The sequence below is a fragment of the Malaya genurostris genome, chromosome 3, assembly GCF_030247185.1.
Source record: "Malaya genurostris strain Urasoe2022 chromosome 3, Malgen_1.1, whole genome shotgun sequence".
NCBI lineage: Eukaryota > Metazoa > Arthropoda > Insecta > Diptera > Culicidae > Malaya > Malaya genurostris.
Window position 1 is genome coordinate 236,977,007 of NC_080572.1, and position 19,011 is coordinate 236,996,017.

Here is a 19,011-nt window from a genome sequence, read left to right on the forward strand (position 1 = left end):
TTATCATTTCATTAAATCCATTGGAGTTCCAATTTAAATTTTATTTTATGTTAAACTGTTTTCTCTTCCATGAGTTCAACCAATAGCCAACTATAGGATATTGAATATAAGTGGTGAACTGATACAAACAATCCTGAAATAGTTATAAGATCATGTACAAAATAAATGTATTTTATTTAATGTAATTTAAAATAGCAACTCGCTTGATAAAAACAGTGTTTAGATTAACTAATGAGTACCAACATACTAATATGATATTCGAAATGTATTAGGTTTAAACTACTATGTATTGTGGATGCCACGGCGAAGAAAAACTTATGTATATTGCCTATGAAATAAACGTATTTATGGAAAAAAAAAAAAAACGAAACAAACTCTGATGCTTCCTGATGGATTCAAAACTGCGTTCAAGTTCTCAAAAGTCATTGGGCGAGACATAGACATAGTCGCTTGTTGAAAAAAATCACTATGCTAACAACTGTTACTAATATTTGGGCTAGTGCTATTTTTCCCGGTTTTTCCAGATGAAACCAAATTCCCATCTTTTTCCCGGTTTTCCCTATTTTCCCGGTCACTTGCCACCCTGATAATGTCACTCACTTTTCTTTGAGATGGCAGAACCGATTTTCGCAAACTTAGATTCATATGAAAGGTCTGGTCTTATGGTCTCATACAAAGTTCCGGAATTTCATTTGGATCCAACTTCCGGTTCCGGAATTACAGTGTGATATGCATAAAAATGTGAAAATAATGTAACTCATTTTTCTCGGGGATGGAAGTTCTTAAGATGTCATAAGAATATCCCAATTTTCATTCGGATCAAACCCCTGGTTTCGGAGATAGGGTGCTCAGTATAAAAACGTCAATTTCAGGAAAACTTTGTTCATTAGGTACCTTTTTATATTGGCTAAGGATTTTCCCTAGTTTGCAAACCATGAGACTCTATAACCAAATAAACCATTGATAGTCCCATAAATGATTTGCTAAATTTTATCCAAGTCCGACTACCGGTACATTTTTTTTCAAAAAATCAAATCGTCATAAGGAATCAGGTACACAGACTTGATTTTGGGCCAAAAACTGATGAACAACAAGCACAATTTCTCTGGATTCTGGCCATCAAATGCTTTAAAACATCGATAGAAAATGCGTCAGTGACCATTTGACCAGTCGGAACGAGCTCTTTGTGGATGATGCCTTTGCTATCGAAAAAAGTGATAAGCATAGATTTGATTCTTTCAGGAGATTTTGGCGTTTTTTGTGCTTAATTTCTGGATCGTACTGAAAGCACCTCGTTTCGTCACCAGTAGGAATTGATTTCAGGAAGTTTGGATCATTTCTGGTGGCTACAGCGACTTCTCTAGAATGATTGACACGAAGTGATTACTGCTCCTCCGTCAGTGTGTGCGCCCCCGGTAAACGACCAAAAATGTTAAAGCCAGGGTAAAATAAATTTTATAAAAAAACATGTGCGGGACTAACTTAGCACAGACCTTTGTTTCGTCCAAATCCTCGTGAAGAATGAAACAAATCGTTTCTTTGCCGATATTCAAAGCCTCTTCTATCATTTTGAGGTAAGCATTACGATCATTAACGTTTGTACCACAAAAAAAAACATTTTTTCGTTGAAAACTGCTCCAAGAGAACTGTCACATCCTTGTTATTTGTTAATCAGATGTAATGAAGTGTGAAAGTAAATAGATGGCGCTCTGATCTACTGAGGTAAGATTTGTGTCCTGAAACTTAATGGACGCACTGTGTGTGTTCCAAGGGCGTACTTAGCTGGTACCGAAGACTGACGGTTTGGATATAATTGATATGAAATAGGACGTTGGATGCAAACTGGGGTGTTGGTAAGATCGGAAAATGGGTAAATGATTATACTAAACTGAAAAACATAAACAAAATACGCGTCGATTCTTTGCCATTTGCAAGGGACCGAAAGCCTTTCTTTAATGCTTGAATCCAATTGATGCAAACGTTACATGAACGCGGGGCTGGTCGATATATTTTGGTGCCTGTGAATTTAGTAGTATCCGTATTTAACATGCTGGTGATCAGAGCTTAAAATTGTCACGCATTCCAAATGAAAAAATCCAATCCCACAGCCTCATAATCGATTATTCATTGTCTCATTCGTTAATGACCGCATCCAAAACAAACGAAGAGAAACGAAGCATTTTCGTCTCTAATTGAAACAAAAGAGAGTATCAATGACAACGGCACTCGTTCCCCTAAGGCGAATCGTCTTCGCTACTAGAATATGAATCAACGATGAAGTTACGAATTGGTTCAAAGTGAAATTGGTCCTAGGTGTAACTGTTCTCGCGAAATTATTTCTTCCTTCCTCTCTTCAAGTTATCTCTTCCTTCAGATTTGCGCATTCAAATGATAAATCATTTTTTTCAAATAGCTTGTAGATCAACGTAGATTACAAAATGAAATTAAGAACTAGACAGATAATATTGGTAACTTTTTTTAGGCTAATGAGTGTCTCTTTAAAGTTATACTAGACTCACTTAAACTTAAAAGTATTAACTGTCCCTGGATTATGATTAATCTGTGGACATTGATGAACACTAAAAATAACTATCTTAAAAAAGTTAAATAAATCTTGTGACGAGTGATTCAAATAACTTCTTCTTCACGGAACAAAAAAACAGTATATAGACCTAAAAAAATGAAAAAAAAATCTTACTACAAAAACATTTTAAGCAAGAGTAGTCATTCAAACGGTTGGTGGAATATAGAGTCATTAATTGGAAGGTCAAGAAAAAATCAACAAATAAATTTGAATGTAGATGGGCTCAATATTTTTACACCCTGCTACTAGGAACGAAATCTTGCTGCTTATAAAGGAGTTTCGTTCGAGTTACGACAATGAAAAATATTTCTGATTCTTTCGCCGACATATTAAACAAAGATTTCAATTTTTCTCTCAAATTATGATAAAAAACGATATTTTATTCAAACTAAAAATTTATCCTTTATTGTACGAGGTTAAACATGAGCATAATGAAAACTGGATGAAATTTAAGTTATTCCTACACGAATTTTCGAGCTTTTGATCGAACGCTCTTCATCAAGTTCCGGACAAGTGTTCATCGCATTTTTTGGACGCTTGAGCCAAATTTTTTTTGAACTCCTGCATGTTCTCAACTGCCTTACCAGTCTTCTTGAACACCCTCTCCACGATTGCCCCAGTAACGTTCGATTGGTCGAAGCTGAGGGCGATTTGGTGGATTGATATTTTTCTCAACGAAATTTATACTCTTTTCCGCAAACCAATTGTGAGTGGTTTCGGCATAGTGAGCCGACGCTAAATCCGGCCAAAAAGTGGAGATGCACTATGCTTCTTATATAAAGGCATCAATCTCTTCTGGAGACACTCAGATCGATAGATTTCTGCATTTAAATGTCCGGTAGTGTAAAAAATGGTTGACTTCAAACCACAGGAACATATTGCTTGCCATACCAGTTCCTTTCGACCAAATTTCTCCACTTGAATCGACCTGTCCGCATCGCTCACATCCTCCCCAACGACGACAGTAAAGTATTGTGGACCTGGAAGGGTTTTTTGAGCCCTCCTTTACATAAGTCTCATCGTCCATCCAAACGCATGCATTTTCGGGCCCTTGTTGCTGGTCGCTTCTTCTGTTCTACACTTTGTTTCGAGATTTTCTGGTTCTTGTAGGTCTTCAGATGATTTCGCCTCTTGATACGTTGGATCATTCCGACACTCGTTCCTGCTTTTTTGGCCAAATCACGTATTGATATTGATTTGTTCTTTATGATTAAAGATACCACTTTCTGGTCCAGTTTCGGGTTGTAAGAACCGGGTTTTTTACCTCTTCCTGGTAGCTCAGCCAAAGAATAGTGTTCCCCAAACTTATTAATGATGGTTTCAATACTGGCATGATGCATTCCAAACCGCTTCGCTAATTTTCGTATAGTAATACCCATCTCACTTAGCCATGTGTCCAGAACCTTAATTTTCACTTCCGACATTTTGAAAACGCAGAATTTTAAACCGCACAAACAAGTAAACAAACGAAAGCTGACAGCCAAACGCACAGCATGCTGTGATCTGAGCATGAAAAACCATCACAAATTCATGCGTACAACACAAATATATGTGGATAGCTTATTTTCGCTACACTCCTTACCACAGGAGTATCACAAAGCAGCAATATGGGTCCTGTGCTTTTTCTCGTCTACATTAATGATCTAGGGAAATTATCTCTTCGGTTGTCCGCTGATGATACTGCACTGTTCTATACCGGTCGCAGTGTAAATAACATCATTTTTTAAATTGAACAAGACCTTAATATATTATTAAAATATTTTAATGTAAATCTGCTTTACTTGAATCTCGATGATACAAAATTCATTCCGTTCTCTCAGAGAAAAAAATTCTTCCACATCGTAATCCAATAGTAGGCCAAAGTGTGGTCAAAAGAGTAGAACATAGGCATCATCCTTGACTCGACATTATCTTGGCTGTTTCACATTCAACAAGTCGAAAAGAGAGTGCTACCAATTCGAACCTTATGTGAAATGCAAACAATAAACTACAGTCATAATATTTTATTTGATACATCTAGACACCACAATCTTAGAATTTGAGTCAATAGACGACAAAACACTGGACATGCCAAAATCTTGTACGTACTGGTGCTGTCACCAGTCTAGAACAGCAAAGTATTCCGTACGCAGGTCCTATGAAATATAACTTGTTACCTAATGAATTAATAGTAATTACTGATACAAACATTCAGTCGCCTATTTGTTTCGCTTGGGACGTCAGAAAATACTTCGGCGCTTCGGCTCAATTTAAAAAAGTGTTTCGAAAATAGCATTTACTTTACGTCTGCTTCAAATTGAACTGTTTAAGTTTTTGCAATGAGCAGCTCAATTTGAACTGCTCTGCACTGACGAGTCGAAGACGAAACGTAAAGAATGATGAAATCGGTTATGTGCCCATAGCACAGAAAACGGCTTTTAGCCAAACCCCCCAATAACCCTAGCCAAATCGGTAAAATAAATTCCATAAGTCAGATTTTCCTTTCTTGCTTTGTTTAGTTTTTATTCCTTGTTTTAAACTTGTGTAAGCAATGTATGCAATTAAATACAATATGATTAGTTTATTTTTTAGTTTTTTTTTACTTTCTTTCTCTGTTCAACTAGAGGCCCCTTTAAAAAAACTTATTACGTTTCCGTCTAAATGAAGTATTGGACAAAGCGATAAAATTTGTACCGCGTCGATAACGCCTTAAATTAGCATAGAGCAATTCCAGGAATGAGTAGACAAAAAAGTGACAAAATCAGAATCGCCCTGCTCCGATTTGGATGAAACTTTGCACATGGCTTCAGTATGGCAAACCATATGTTTTGAACCGATTGAGAGGTCAATCCGACTCACGAGTGATTTTTTAAAAGGGCGTATGTATTTTTGCATTTCACAAAAATTGCCTTCTTCAAATCGTTGTAACTCTGAAACCGGTAATTGTACAAAAATGGCGTTCAGGAAGAAGTTGTAGAGAATCGATTGGGCACTCTAAAAAATATATACACTGAAAAATACATACACCCTTCTCAATAATTACAAAATAATCCGAAAAAGTTGAATAAAAAAAAGCATGGTTTTAATTTTTATTGATAATTTTTATTTTAAAGCTGTTCTTAAAACCTACAGATTGAATCTCATTCGTGCCATTTAAAAAATGAAGAAGTTACAGCTAAAACAATTTACAGATATATTCGAGATTGCAATTTCTCTTTGAAAGACAATCATTTAAACAGTAGAATATTATTATACAGGGTAAAGGCAATAGATTTGTTCATGATATCCTTTCTTCTAAAAGTAGCTGTTCTTGAGATACTTGGATATTTAATTATAACACCATTTTTTATATTTCCATGAATTGTTTATTTGCTTGCTATACCTACAATTATTACATGTACATGAAAAATTCTTAATTATTTTTAAGGTTTAAAGTTTTTAAAAATGAGTATGAGTACTACGTGCATCGTCATTCGAATACAGTCTTGTGACGATTGTGGTTTTTGAAATCGGAACGAAAGAATGGTATTTCTGTGTGCCTGGAATCATTTTGGTATCCTTATAAACACTACTCCACTCGGTCACACCCCGTTCATATTCTTCTTGTGACACGTAACAAAAAGACATGGTCGTGAATGCATCTCGACGTCTCTGCTTTGCCCATTCATATAATTGTTTTGCAGTTGTGATTGGGTGTTCATTGTAGTTTAGCCAAGCTTTCACGTCATGCCATTCGCTTTAAATTACCCCCGAGTGCATCATGTGAAGTTGCGAAAAAATGACACTCAGCATCAATGCACAATGTATTTAAATTTACAGAAACTTGCAAAAAATTTTCTGTTTTTGTACTGCGAGGCAGCTCCGTCAGACATAAATAAAACCTTTAATATAATTAAGAATTATTCATGTACATGTAATAATTGTAGATATAGTAAGCAAATAAACAATTCATGGAAATATAAAAAATGGTGTTATAATTAAATATCCAAGTATCTCAAGAACAGCTACTTTTAGAAGAAAGGATATCATGAACAAACCTATTGCCTTTACCCTGTATAATAATATTCTACTGTTTAAATGATTATCTTTCAACGAGAACATGAAATTTCGAATATATCTGAAAATTGTTTTAGCTGTAACTTCTTCATTTTTCAAAAGGAACGGATGGGATAGCTATCAATCTATAGGTTTTAATAAGAGCTTTAAAATAAAAACTGTCAAAAAAAAAATCGAAACCCTGATTTTTTTTATTTTAATTTTTTTGGTTCTTTTTGAAATTATTGAGAAAAAATATCAAATTTTTTTTCAGTGTATATTTTTTGTAGAGTGCCCTTTTGATTCCCTACAACTTTTTCCTGGACGCCATTTTTATACGATGAACGGTTTCCGAATTACAACGATTTGCAAAGGCAATTTTCGTGATATGCAAAAATTCAAACGCCCTTTTTAAAAATCAGTCGTGTGTCAGATTGACCTCTCCATCGGTTCAAAACTTATGGTTTGCCATACTGAAGCCATGTGCAAAGTCAAGTCTGATGATCTGCTAAGCATTTCTGGAATTGCTCTATACACTGCTTTGTCCAAGGTAGTCCATTACCAGAGGGCTCTCATTAGCTCCCAGTTATGGGGGAGTGTGGTGGGAGTAAAGGGAAAAAGTACACAGCTAGAAAAAAATTGGTAAAATCACGTCTTCTAATACCGACATATTCGAACATCAGAAATGATTCATTTTTACAGTTGATCTAAAACTTATTTAATATATTCTGAAATATTTTCGAGTGCTGAAACATTTAAGTTTTAAAACCTTCTTGAGATGCGGAGTATGTTTGACACATATTTAAAGCGTTCTTGTAAATTGCATAATTTTTTGTTGTGTTGATAGAGTTTTTTCGTCAGGTAGCAATTGTACATCTCCATGGTAACATAATTGATAGAGCAGTTCCACGTGTTGGTGAAAGTTTATAGGTTCGAAAGCTAACTCAATGCACCAATTTAGTTATCGTTATCTCACTTTGAATTCATTCTAATTGTGGCAATGTTCGCCTTTAGGTCAATTCAAAGTAAGTCGTTGTGATAGATGGTTTTACATGTAAATTAAACAGTATAAAAGCAATTATTACAACCGATTGAGTCCCATAGAAATGCTTATCCATTATGTCTGCCCGCGAGACTAATGAGTCACCGTGCAGAAAACATCCCCCTACAACACTTTCCTCCAATCTCATCATTCATCCGAACACAATGACCGCCTGCAGCCGCCGCTGCCGAAGCCGCCACCTGGTGTGCATCAACAAATCCCGGACTGTGCTGGAACCGCGCGCGTCGCTTGGCTACGCAATCAGAGTGCAAGTAGTGCAGAGAGCAGTTGCAAAATCCGGCACCTAATAGGCGTGAAATCACTCAACGCATTTATTCTGTTCGAGCATTTAGCATTTCTGGTGCCTCGAGTCGTGTCTGCTCTGGGCCGACTGGACGACGGGCGGAACCCTAGCCCCGAATCGGCAACGGCAATTTAGAAGATTGCAGGCGAAGTAGGCTTGGCAGGAAAATGAATTCATTATGTGATGATGAACCTTTTTTTTATTATTCTTCGGTGCACAGGGCGAGACAATGATCATTGGCTAACTCGCTTGAGTTGCATACGACAGAGAGAGAGAGAGAGAGAGAAAACGAGAGGGGAGCAGAAAATGACCACGGAAAGGAAGTGGAACAAAGCCGTTTACGGTGGCAGATGGTACAAAACTGTTGCTGACATGGGCAATTCTTCGTTGTCCTACGTCCTACGGAATCAAAACAAAACAAGCTAACTAACAGCGGTAGTACGAATGGAAAACCAAAAAATTCAATGACCTTTAAATGCAGCCATGCGTTGTGAAACAGCTGATGTAAACAAATACTCGACGCACACAGCAACGACTCCGCTAGAAGTTGGTGACGACCGGTTTTTGCTCTATATGGGGGTGGTCACTGAACGGTGAAACCAAGAGGCGGTGTGTGCATCTGCATCTGGGCCAAAAGGATAAAGTTACTCACCCTTCACGGCCGGGTTTCTCGATCAGTGAGCTGTCGTCGAAGAGAAATTGCGAGGGAAAGCCGTAATTAGAGCCACGGGCCGTTTCTATCGTGGTACTTGAACTTAAATGAATGCAGTATCGAATGGCCATTGTGTAGAAAATAAAGTGAGTGTCTTCTATCCGGATTATGAACTCTAGACCTTTTCACCTTTTATGAGAAGAAAAAAAAATCATTTCGTCAGTTTCACTTAGCGCCAAATATTCTCTTTTTTTTAGGTCAAAAGTTCTTCTATTCAAGAGCTATTCAAATCTCAATCTTCGAGCAAATTACAAATCTCAAAGAAAATTAAATTCACAATCACATGCCGTTTGAACCGCGTCAGCATTTTCTCGAGAGAACCAACCTCCTTTGCTGTTTCGTCCCGGTATCAAACATCCGAACAGTTTTCGGTGGAATTGGTTCCGAGAGGCAAAATGTAAAAACGATGAAACGACCAGATTAAATGTCCATCGCATCCAATCTCGGCACAATATTAAATTTCTTTCCATGTTTGTTTCTACCATAAGGATTTTCTGATACCCAGCTCTGGCACTGTCGGCATTGAAGGAACAAAAAAGAAAAAGTTCTCCAATTCAAAATCACGATGTCATAGCGACCGCGACGGTACATACAATTGTCACCGAATGTGAGATCGGTTTGGGACCTACATGGGAATCACTTTTCCCCGTGCTTTTCGATGATCCAAAATACTCGAGCCTGTTGCTTCACCAGATGTTCTATCGCCGTACCGTGGGGGGTAAGCTGGATCACTCCGAAACAAATCCTAGACAGTTTGTTAGCCAGCGGCTGATGGTTGTTCTGGTTAAATGATACGAAGGAAAAAAAAACGCACCGAGTTTTGACTAACATTCATCACACAGGTTTACCGGTTTCAGGTGACTGGCCTATCGAGCTGGACAGTAATCCTCCCCATCAGCAATCCGACGTAATCTTTGAGTGGGAAATAGCTTTTTTTTTGTTCAAAAATACAATTTTCAAGGCTCCAAGGGCAGGGGTTCCTGGACCTGACGACAAGTTGTCTGGTGTGATCGGTTCCGGTTAGTGAAGTTGGAAATTAACCTTTTTTCTGAGGTATTTTTGATGGATCTTGGCGGTACAAAAGATGAAACATAAGCCAGCGGAATGATGAGAAGATAGGTAAGAATTATTTTGTTTTGTTCGAATAGCGGATGTCGGAGATTTTAATTTTTTCCCACGAGTGCATTTTCCACTAGTTGTTCTGATTAATTTGTATAATGTTCTCTTATCGTTACAGCAAAAAACATCAACTTCAATCTTGACCAGTGTTTCTAAATCTATTTCAAGTTCCAATTAAACTAACATTCTATTTTTCTATAATTGGGTTCATGAAAGGGTCAGGAACATAGATTAGCATTTTTATCAGTATTTGATGATAAGAGCACTGGAAAAGAACTGATGGATAAAAATTGCAGAAAAGAGAGTTTGCGAAAAAAAAAACACACGGGACTCGAACCTGTAACATGCCCATATGCGGAGAAATTATTTTACCAATACTTTGAACGTGATGAACAGTGCAGTAAAACTTCATTCAATTCAAATGAAACTGAATGTGGAACACATTGACGATCACCCTACTGCACTAAACTTCACACTCTGACACACACACAACGTTCGCTGACTTACCGAACGGGCAGTATACAGTTCTTCACTCGTTTCTCTTCCAATCGAAGCTCAGTTTTACCACCGTCAGTTGATCTCTTGAAGTAACAAAATATCTCTTTCAATAGTGTGAGAGCGGCCTTCAAATGAGGTTCATGTAAATATTCGAATAAATAGCTGAAATATCATTCACAGAATATACATAAATGAATAGTTTCCTCCTTCAGTTTTCATTTTTAATACTTTACTCCATTTATAATTCTATTCATTCGAACTTGCTCACTACCAATAGCGAAGACAATGAAGCAGCTAGACTACTTGGCAGTTGAAACTAGGCAAGCAAAACTTCAAATGACTAGGCACGATTATTCAACTAACCATAAATTCTGGCAGCTTCACTTGAAAATGGCAGCAAAATTCAAATGAATTAGTAGGAATGTGGTGACGGTCAGTTGACATAAATTTCATTTTCATCTTTCTTTCATATTGTTCGATTGAAAATGAAATTTTACCGCACTGGATGAAACACAATTCGAAAAGCAAACCATTTGCGTAGAACTTTTGCACAATTCAGTGTTCAGTGCGGCCAGAAGAAAGATTTGTCTGGTGATCACGTGTGTTCTCTTGCCGAAGGATAATACAGGCAGGGCAGATAAAAGTCGTTTTCAGTTATTCAAAACAGGCAACAATGATGAAAAATGAATGTCACCATCAGCTCCACTTGTAAGCTGTGACAGCAATATTCATGTCCAGTCATCAGCAAAAAGCGAAACAATAGCTTCTGCATCGTGTTCTTTCTTTTGTTTCCCCTTTCATTTGTTTTTGGTTTTTAGCGAAAAACCGCACATTGGTCAGTATCGATATTAAACCGATGCTACGAGAATCGATAATGACAAGAAACGATTTACAATTTACAAAGTCGACTGGATTTCCCTGCAGATGATGTTTTGAATTCGTCTAGTCGTCTCTCTTTTATTGAAGTGAAATTCAAAAACGCTCTGTTTCCGTTTGTTTTGAATACGATGGTTTGCGAATGTGATGGTAAAAACACGAAAGTAACACTGTTGGATTGGACTCTTCCATTGATAACCCGTGGCGAATTTTGGCTCTGATACACTCCTTAAAACTGTTGTTGCCTTTCTCATATAGAAAGGTTATGCAATCACTGAGAAAACCGACTTTGGAACCGAGGCCCGTAGGGCCGAGTGTAATATACCATTCGACTCAGTTCGTCGAGTACGCAAAATGTCTGTATGTATTGTGTGTATGTGTGTGTGTGTGTGTGTGTGTATGTAACGTTTTTTGCACTAACTTTTCTTAGAGATGGCTAAACCGATTTTCACAAACTTAGATCCAAATGAAAGGTCTTGTAGTCTCATACAAAATTCCTGAATATTGTTAAGATCCGACTTCCGGTTCCGGAGTTATGGGGTAAAATGTGCAAAAAAATGAAAATATGTTTTCTAGCTTTTCTCATAGATGGCGCGACCGATTTTCATAAATCTAGGTTCAAATGAAAGGTCCTGTGGTCCCATACGTATTTCCTGAATTTCATCTGGATTCGACTTCCGGATCCGAAAATATAAGGTAAAGTGTGTTAAAAATTGTATACCAGCACTGGAAAGGGCGAAAAACCGTAAAAAGTTTTTTAAATCGACCTCAAATTTTCTCCAATTAATAGTTTTTAACAGTAGACGGTCAAACAAACTGATTTCGGTTATTCTTTTTAGGAATCGAAGAAAATTATTTTGAAGAATACCACAGTATTATATATGATAGTATGATTGATATGAGAAAGGCATCATTACACCACTAGGTGGATTAAAACAGGTTTTTTTTTATTAAATCTCGACACTGAAGCTTGACGTTCGACTATTTCAAGAAAGGAGGTTCTATTTTGTTTTTGACATGTCATACCTTTACAAAATTTTCGCAATGAAGAACGGCTAGATTTTAATTCATACCATCAGAAATATGATTAGCAATTTTGTATTAAATTTTCAACAGTGAGAAATAACCTCATCAAAGAGTTTTCTCGAACTTTTGAAAGCAATGAGGAAAACTCATCATGCTTGCATACCTTTTTTGCTTTCGGACGACGATTATAAGGTGGATGCGATTTCGCCACATCGTTTTGTTCGTATGCTATCCGACCTCTCTACAAATCGTTCGGACCCAACTGAAGTAATGAAACCTAGCTTTGAGTAGACCGGGCAAACGAGACAGGTTTGTATGCAAGAGAACGCCGCCTCCGACGGCGGGTCAGCAGCCAACTCAGCTGGTGTTGCTTCGGCAGCTTTGTGCCGCCACATCAATTATCCAGGAGATATAAAAACAAATAGATATTTTGGATGAATAACCAGAATTTGCAGTTTCCTAATAAATTATGTTTTGTATTCAAAAATACCCTTTCGGCGAAATGGCCCTCTCGGCGAAATGACCCTTTCGGCGAAATAGCCCTTTCGGCGAAACGATTTTCGGCGAAATGACTTGCTCCCTAACTAACATAACCTACAAATTGAAATAAGGGGTGTGTTTTTGCCTTTCTCATATAGAAAGGCTATGCAATCGCTGAGGAAACCGACTTTACAACTGAGACCCAGAGGGCCGAGTGTCATATACCATTCGACTCAGTTCGTCGAGATCACAAAATGTCTGTGTGTGTATGTATGTGACAAATAATGTCACTCAATTTTCTCAGAGATTACCCAAGTAACAATTCGAATGCCTTAAGGTTTCGATTATAATTTATAGGAGTTTTGTAATTGATTTTTCAATCACTACCTATTTTATGACAACTATAATAAGTGTCTCTTTTGACAAGTAATATCATAGTTTTTAAAGCTTCTATAAAACCCTTTACCTAGACTAACAATTGGACTAAAAATAAAACATTTACTAGAATTTACATAGTACTAGAATAAAACCATGCAAACATTCTTAATATTGTTTTCAAACATTTTCTTTGAAACATTATTGTCAGTTAAATTCTTTCATAAATCTAGTTTTGTGTGTGTGCGTGCTCATTGGATGACAGTCTCACTCAGAGCCAATTTGAGGGTTTCGAAGTACATTTATGACACATTTGTTGTGGGCTATTTGATTTATTGCTTCTTAGGTTAAGTGTTATTTGCATGAAATAAAATTTCATGGCCGCCATTATGATGTTCTTTGCCGTCGCTTTTATTGACATCAAAAAAACTTCGAAATGCAAAAACAAGGAAACATGATGGACTTTCATAATTCATTTTCAGAACGTATGCAGAAGTTTTAACGCCACGAAATAGTTTTATACAAAAATGACGATGAATCACAAAATATAATTTTCATAAATCATGAAAACTTTTGCGAAAAAACGCATTTTTTTCAAGGTGATTAGTTATAATTCCTATTGTTATTCATACATTCACAATAAAAATAGAAGCGCATGAAGTTTTTACGTTCGGAAAAAGCCTTAAAAATCGTAATCAAAATCGAATAAATTCTTACTGATTCCATTCAAAGCAGACATGAAACACACATAGTCAAGAAAAATATCATGGAAACGACAGTTTATTCATAGCGGAATTCATTCCATCCGAATAAATTTAATGTTGATCGTAAAGTAAGTTCCAAATTTTCTTGAATTTGGAGTTTTTTCGCAGGTTTATGCTGATTCTTCACTTCGCTTTATAAACCTTATGAAGAATGGTCCACTTGGCAGGAACATACTTTTATAGAGGTTTTCAGTAGGCTTTCGTGGAGTTTAAAGTTTTAATTTAATTGAGAGCAGCTACAAGTATTCATTAACATTAAAATGTTACTTGGGTGCTGAACCGATTTTCACAAACTCAGATTTAAATGAAAGGTCTTATGGCTCCATAGAGTACTACTTAATTTGATCCCTATCCGACTTCCGGTTCCGGAATTACAGGGTGATGGCTAATCCGATTTGCACAAACTTAGATTCAAAGGAAATGGCCTCACATAATTTTCCTGAGTTTCATTTGGATCCTACTTCCGGTTCCAGAATTACATGGAAATATGTGCAAATTTATGAGAAAATGTGCACTCAATTTTCTCGGAAATTTCTTGACCGATCTTCACAAACTAAGAGGCAAATAAAAGGCTTCTTTAAAAAGTTCCAGATCCGATTCCGGTTCCGGTATTACAGTGCGAGTAGTGAAAATTTTTCATTTCATGAGTATTTTTCCAAAAGCGATAGCGAAACGAGGTGCACATTTCTATGAAACTTACTGCTAAATTTATCTAGTTGGCAGATCTTGTTAGTTAGTGGACTACTACTCCCCGGTTTCCACTTCCGAAAGTACCAATAATAGCGAAGAAAAGCTTCAAAAACGGAACTCGCTTCGATTTCTCAGCAACGGTTGAACCGATTTTCACGAATGTAGATTAAAATTAAAGCTCTCATTGTTTTAAAATATACTGTATAGTTTCATTCAGATCCGACTTCTGGTTCCGAAATTATAGGGCGATAAGTGTCAAAACATTCAAAACGTCATTAAAAATGACGATGCAAAACGCGTCGGTAAGTGCGGCTTTGCTCCGTTCGCAGCGTGCTTTGTTCGTATAGCATGCAGGCTTGCCACATTTAAATCTGTATGTTTCATATCATTATCATGATAACGGTGCTTTTCTTTAAAAGTACGCTTATTGCCTTTCTCATATAAAAAATTTATGCAATCACTTGAAAAATCGACTAGTGAATATTGGTCCGGAAGTCTAAGTGTGTATGTATGTGTGTGAGTATGTGTCAACTAATGTTACTCATAAATAAAAAAAATATCATAGTCCCATAGGTTGTTATTGAATTTTATCATGCTTTCATAGGGTAAAGTGTGTTTAAAATTGCACACCGTCATTTAGAGCAACGATGCAGAAGAGGGTAAAATTCTAATAAATTTGACTCAAAACTGATTTAATTTGTAGGTTATATTAGTTACTTACTAAACGAACCGACTTCGGCTATACTGGTCCAAGTTCCCGGTTCTAGAAGAACCGGAAATAGTTGTCTAAAACTCTAAAACGAGACTCACTCAATATTCTCAGAGATGATTTCAACGATTTCCACAAACTTAGACTCAAATAAAAGTTCCTATAGTCTCATAGATTACTGGTTTAATGCGTGTTTAATCATTTAGTGCGACGATGCAAAATAAAGAAAAAATCTTATTAACTTGCATTAATGTTTACAAATTGAATAGGTTATGTTAGTTTACACCCAAAGAAAGTTTCTTATTTTATTCAAGATGTAATATGAGAAAGGTATCATTACACCACTAGGTGGATAAAAAAAGAGTTTTGTAAAAAGATATGCTGTGTTTTTACCACAGCTCAGGGTGGCGAAAAAGGTAAACGCGTATGCACGGATTGCATAAGAACGCGGGTCCGAGTCGTGCCTTTGAGCGCATCTTTTTCTGAAAAAATATTTTTTCTGTGAGTTTCTCAGTCATTGTAAAACATTTATCGGACTTATGAACATGTCAGGAGTACCTTTGGATTAGTCGAATTCATTTTTTCAGAGTTTCACAGTCAGTCTTCGAAGTAACATCAGAAAAAATGGGCATGAAAGTGAATTTCGCGGCTATTATAACTATCATTTTTGCAGTTCGTGCTCGCAACGACAGAAACAAAGACAATACAGTGTAGTGAACAATAGAGTGTACGAAATGGGCAAACACGATTTAACAAAGCCTGAAACTTGGCCTGCAAGACCGAATTCAATTTGTATCCATTTCAAAAAAAAAGTGAGATTCAATTCAACAAGGCGTCTGTGTCTACATTATATTCAAACGTGAAATAGATGCAATTGCATTTGTTTCGGTTAATAACGGGGTGCACAGTGTTGATCATGACAATGTTAAATATAAAATCCCTGTGTACATGGACAATGCGAACAGTTCGTTCGGGAAAGTATGTCGCAGTACGGTAAAGTTCTTTTCATCGAAAAGGAATTATGGCGGAATTTTTTCCGGATATCCGGAATGGCGTGCGAGTGGTACGTATGCAACTACGTAAAGCAATTCCATCTTACATCATTTGTGATCAAGACGGGATACATCCGTGTAAAACGCTCATTACGTATGAAAATCACCTGGTTACATGTCAGTTTTGTGAACAACCTGCACACTACGGCAAACCTTGCACTGAAACTGCGAAAAAGACATCTTCAAACAAAAACTAGGACCATCGCTCAACAACGCAAAATAGTGAGCGCAGTACTCCTGTTTCACCAACAAACCAATTAGCAACTGCAATTAATGTACAACAAGGCACGTCTACAGCAACTAACAACGAGCCCAAGACTGCGAATTACAAGGAAAACGAAGGAAAAACGGAAACCAACTATACCAATGATGCGGCAATGGATGACGAGACGAACCACGAACAAAGTGCCCCTCAGTTCGCTTTCACATCTCATCCAAGTCAGTCGATGAAACAAAACCGCTTACGTTCGGGACAGAAGAAACCAAGTACTGTAGTGTGTAGTGAACAATAGAACGACCTCGAAATGAGTGACCCAACGAACAAAAGCTACCGCCGACACGAAAGAAAACAATTGTTGTTGATTTCAGGCAGTGCAAAATTCGACCTTCGATACGAGAACTTGAAAGTTTGCTTGAGGAGCAAATGCATCTTGACATTAAACGTGTGCATTTACTTCAATGCAATAAGGCAAACAATGTTGTTTACATCCAGTTTTATACAGAGTTGGATGGAATTCAATTCGCAAAAGACAATAACAATGTGCACTATGTGGAGCACGAAAACATTAAGTACCACATTCCAGTATATATGGAAGATAGTGCTATAGAAGTGCGTGTGCATGATCTTCCCTCAAGCGTCACCGATTCATATATTCGCAAAACTATGTCCCAATACGAAGAGATTCTCTCTATCGAAGAAGAAAAGTGGAAGAATTTTTTCCCCGCTGTTCTAAATGGCGTACGTTTGCTACGCATACACTTGAAGAGGCCTATACCTTTTTATGTGATTTTCGGTCATGATACAAGAATTCCGTGCAAATCACTTGTTACCTATGACAATCAGATGGCCACATGTCAATATTGCCAAAAAGCTGTTCACTGCGGTAAGCCATGTGATAAACTGGACAAGGAGACAACTACACCCAAGGACAACGGTGCTTCCTTCACACCAACCTCAAGCAACTCCAGTACACCTGTGACAGCCACCAACAACAATGAAGCAACCCCTTCAACGAATCCATCATTATCCCCTGTAGAACAAAGTACATCAGCTGCAGTTAACAACTTACCCTCCAACCAACCAGCAACTGCAACTAATGTACAACAAGGTGCATCTACAGCAACTAGCAACGAAAAGAAGACGTAAATCGACAACAATACCATCGATGCCGCAATGGATGACGAGACGAACCACGAACGAAGTGCCCCTCAATCCTCGCAGGAGGGAAATGCCCCCTAGAAAAAAGGTGACAACGAGATCCAACCCAAAAAAAATTATTTAAAAAATCGGCTCAATCGGCGACGTAAAGCTTGTACGCAAATAGGTCTGAATAAAAATATCTTTTTAAATAAATAAATAAAAAAGTGCCCCTCAATCATCGCAAGATAAAAATGGAAGCTCCTCTCCCCCTAGAAAAAGGGTGACAACGAGATCCAATGGTAAAAAACTTGTTTTATCTAATAAAAACAAGGCTCAATCGGCCACGTAAAGCTTGTACGCGAATTGGCCTGAATAAAAAATTGTTATAAAAAAAAACAACTAACATTTTTGCATTAGAAATACCCACTTTGAAAATATTCCCTTATTGGGTAAAGTCACGTTTTCGATCCTTTTCTCCCAACTGCGTGTAGGCTAGATTTGGTTAGTTACCCCTCCAGTCAAGAAAGGCTTCAGAAGCAATGATAATAAAGAATGCTCTACCGGTAAAAAAAGTATCAAATAAAATATCTGCTGAAGTTAACTAACCAGAAGCTAATGCATCCAAAGATGAAGTGGTGTATGAAATAAAAGAATGTCGTTTAATCGAAATTGATACGGAATAAGGATGTTGATATTGTTTCCTGACAGTGTTACACGGAGAACCCTTCGATCATAAAATTGCGATATCGCAGTTTTTGATTTTTGCGATAGTTGATTTAACTAATTTATTTTTGATTCAACCAATATGGTTTTTGATTTGCATATATTCAAGTAGTTGAAAAATATGTTGTTTTGAATGCTGTCAAATGCCGGAGACAATTGAAAGCAAAACAATAATTGCAATGCAAAATCAACAACTTTTTTAGTTGAACTCTGTTCGCGTCGCTTCAAAATGTCAATGAAAACAACATCGATGGTTAAAGCGTTTGGTGAAATTGTGTTCATTCGATTTGAGAAATTTATGATAAAAAGTGTTTATCTAACAGCGGTGTTGTGATAAAGTTAACCATGTTTAAGATGAAAAAGATTTGGTGACAAATTAGAAAATGTTAATGAATGATCATCTCGTAATCTCTCAGGTATGCGCAAAAATTTTATTCCAGCAGACTGTTTTACTTCCAGCTGTTTGATACCGATGATGATGTTCATGCATTAGCAATAAAACGCTTTTAGACATGAATTTAATTTATGAAAGTGACAGGAGCGAAGGGTTTCAAACACACAGAACGCGCTGCGATTGAATGGCGCGTTTGAATTGCCGTCGCAAAATTCCAATTCCCAGCGGTTGATGCACCCAAGCTCATATAAATTGACTAAAATTTTCGCAAATCAATCACATTGTTCGA

General features: G+C 37.1%; 1 protein-coding gene across 4 annotated transcripts in view; it reads right to left on the reverse strand.

Annotated features, from left to right (window-relative positions):
* LOC131434652 (uncharacterized) overlaps window positions 1-19,011 on the reverse strand; it is a 554,689-nt gene that overhangs the window by 423,120 nt on the left and 112,558 nt on the right. The gene's annotated exons all lie outside the window — the stretch shown is intronic.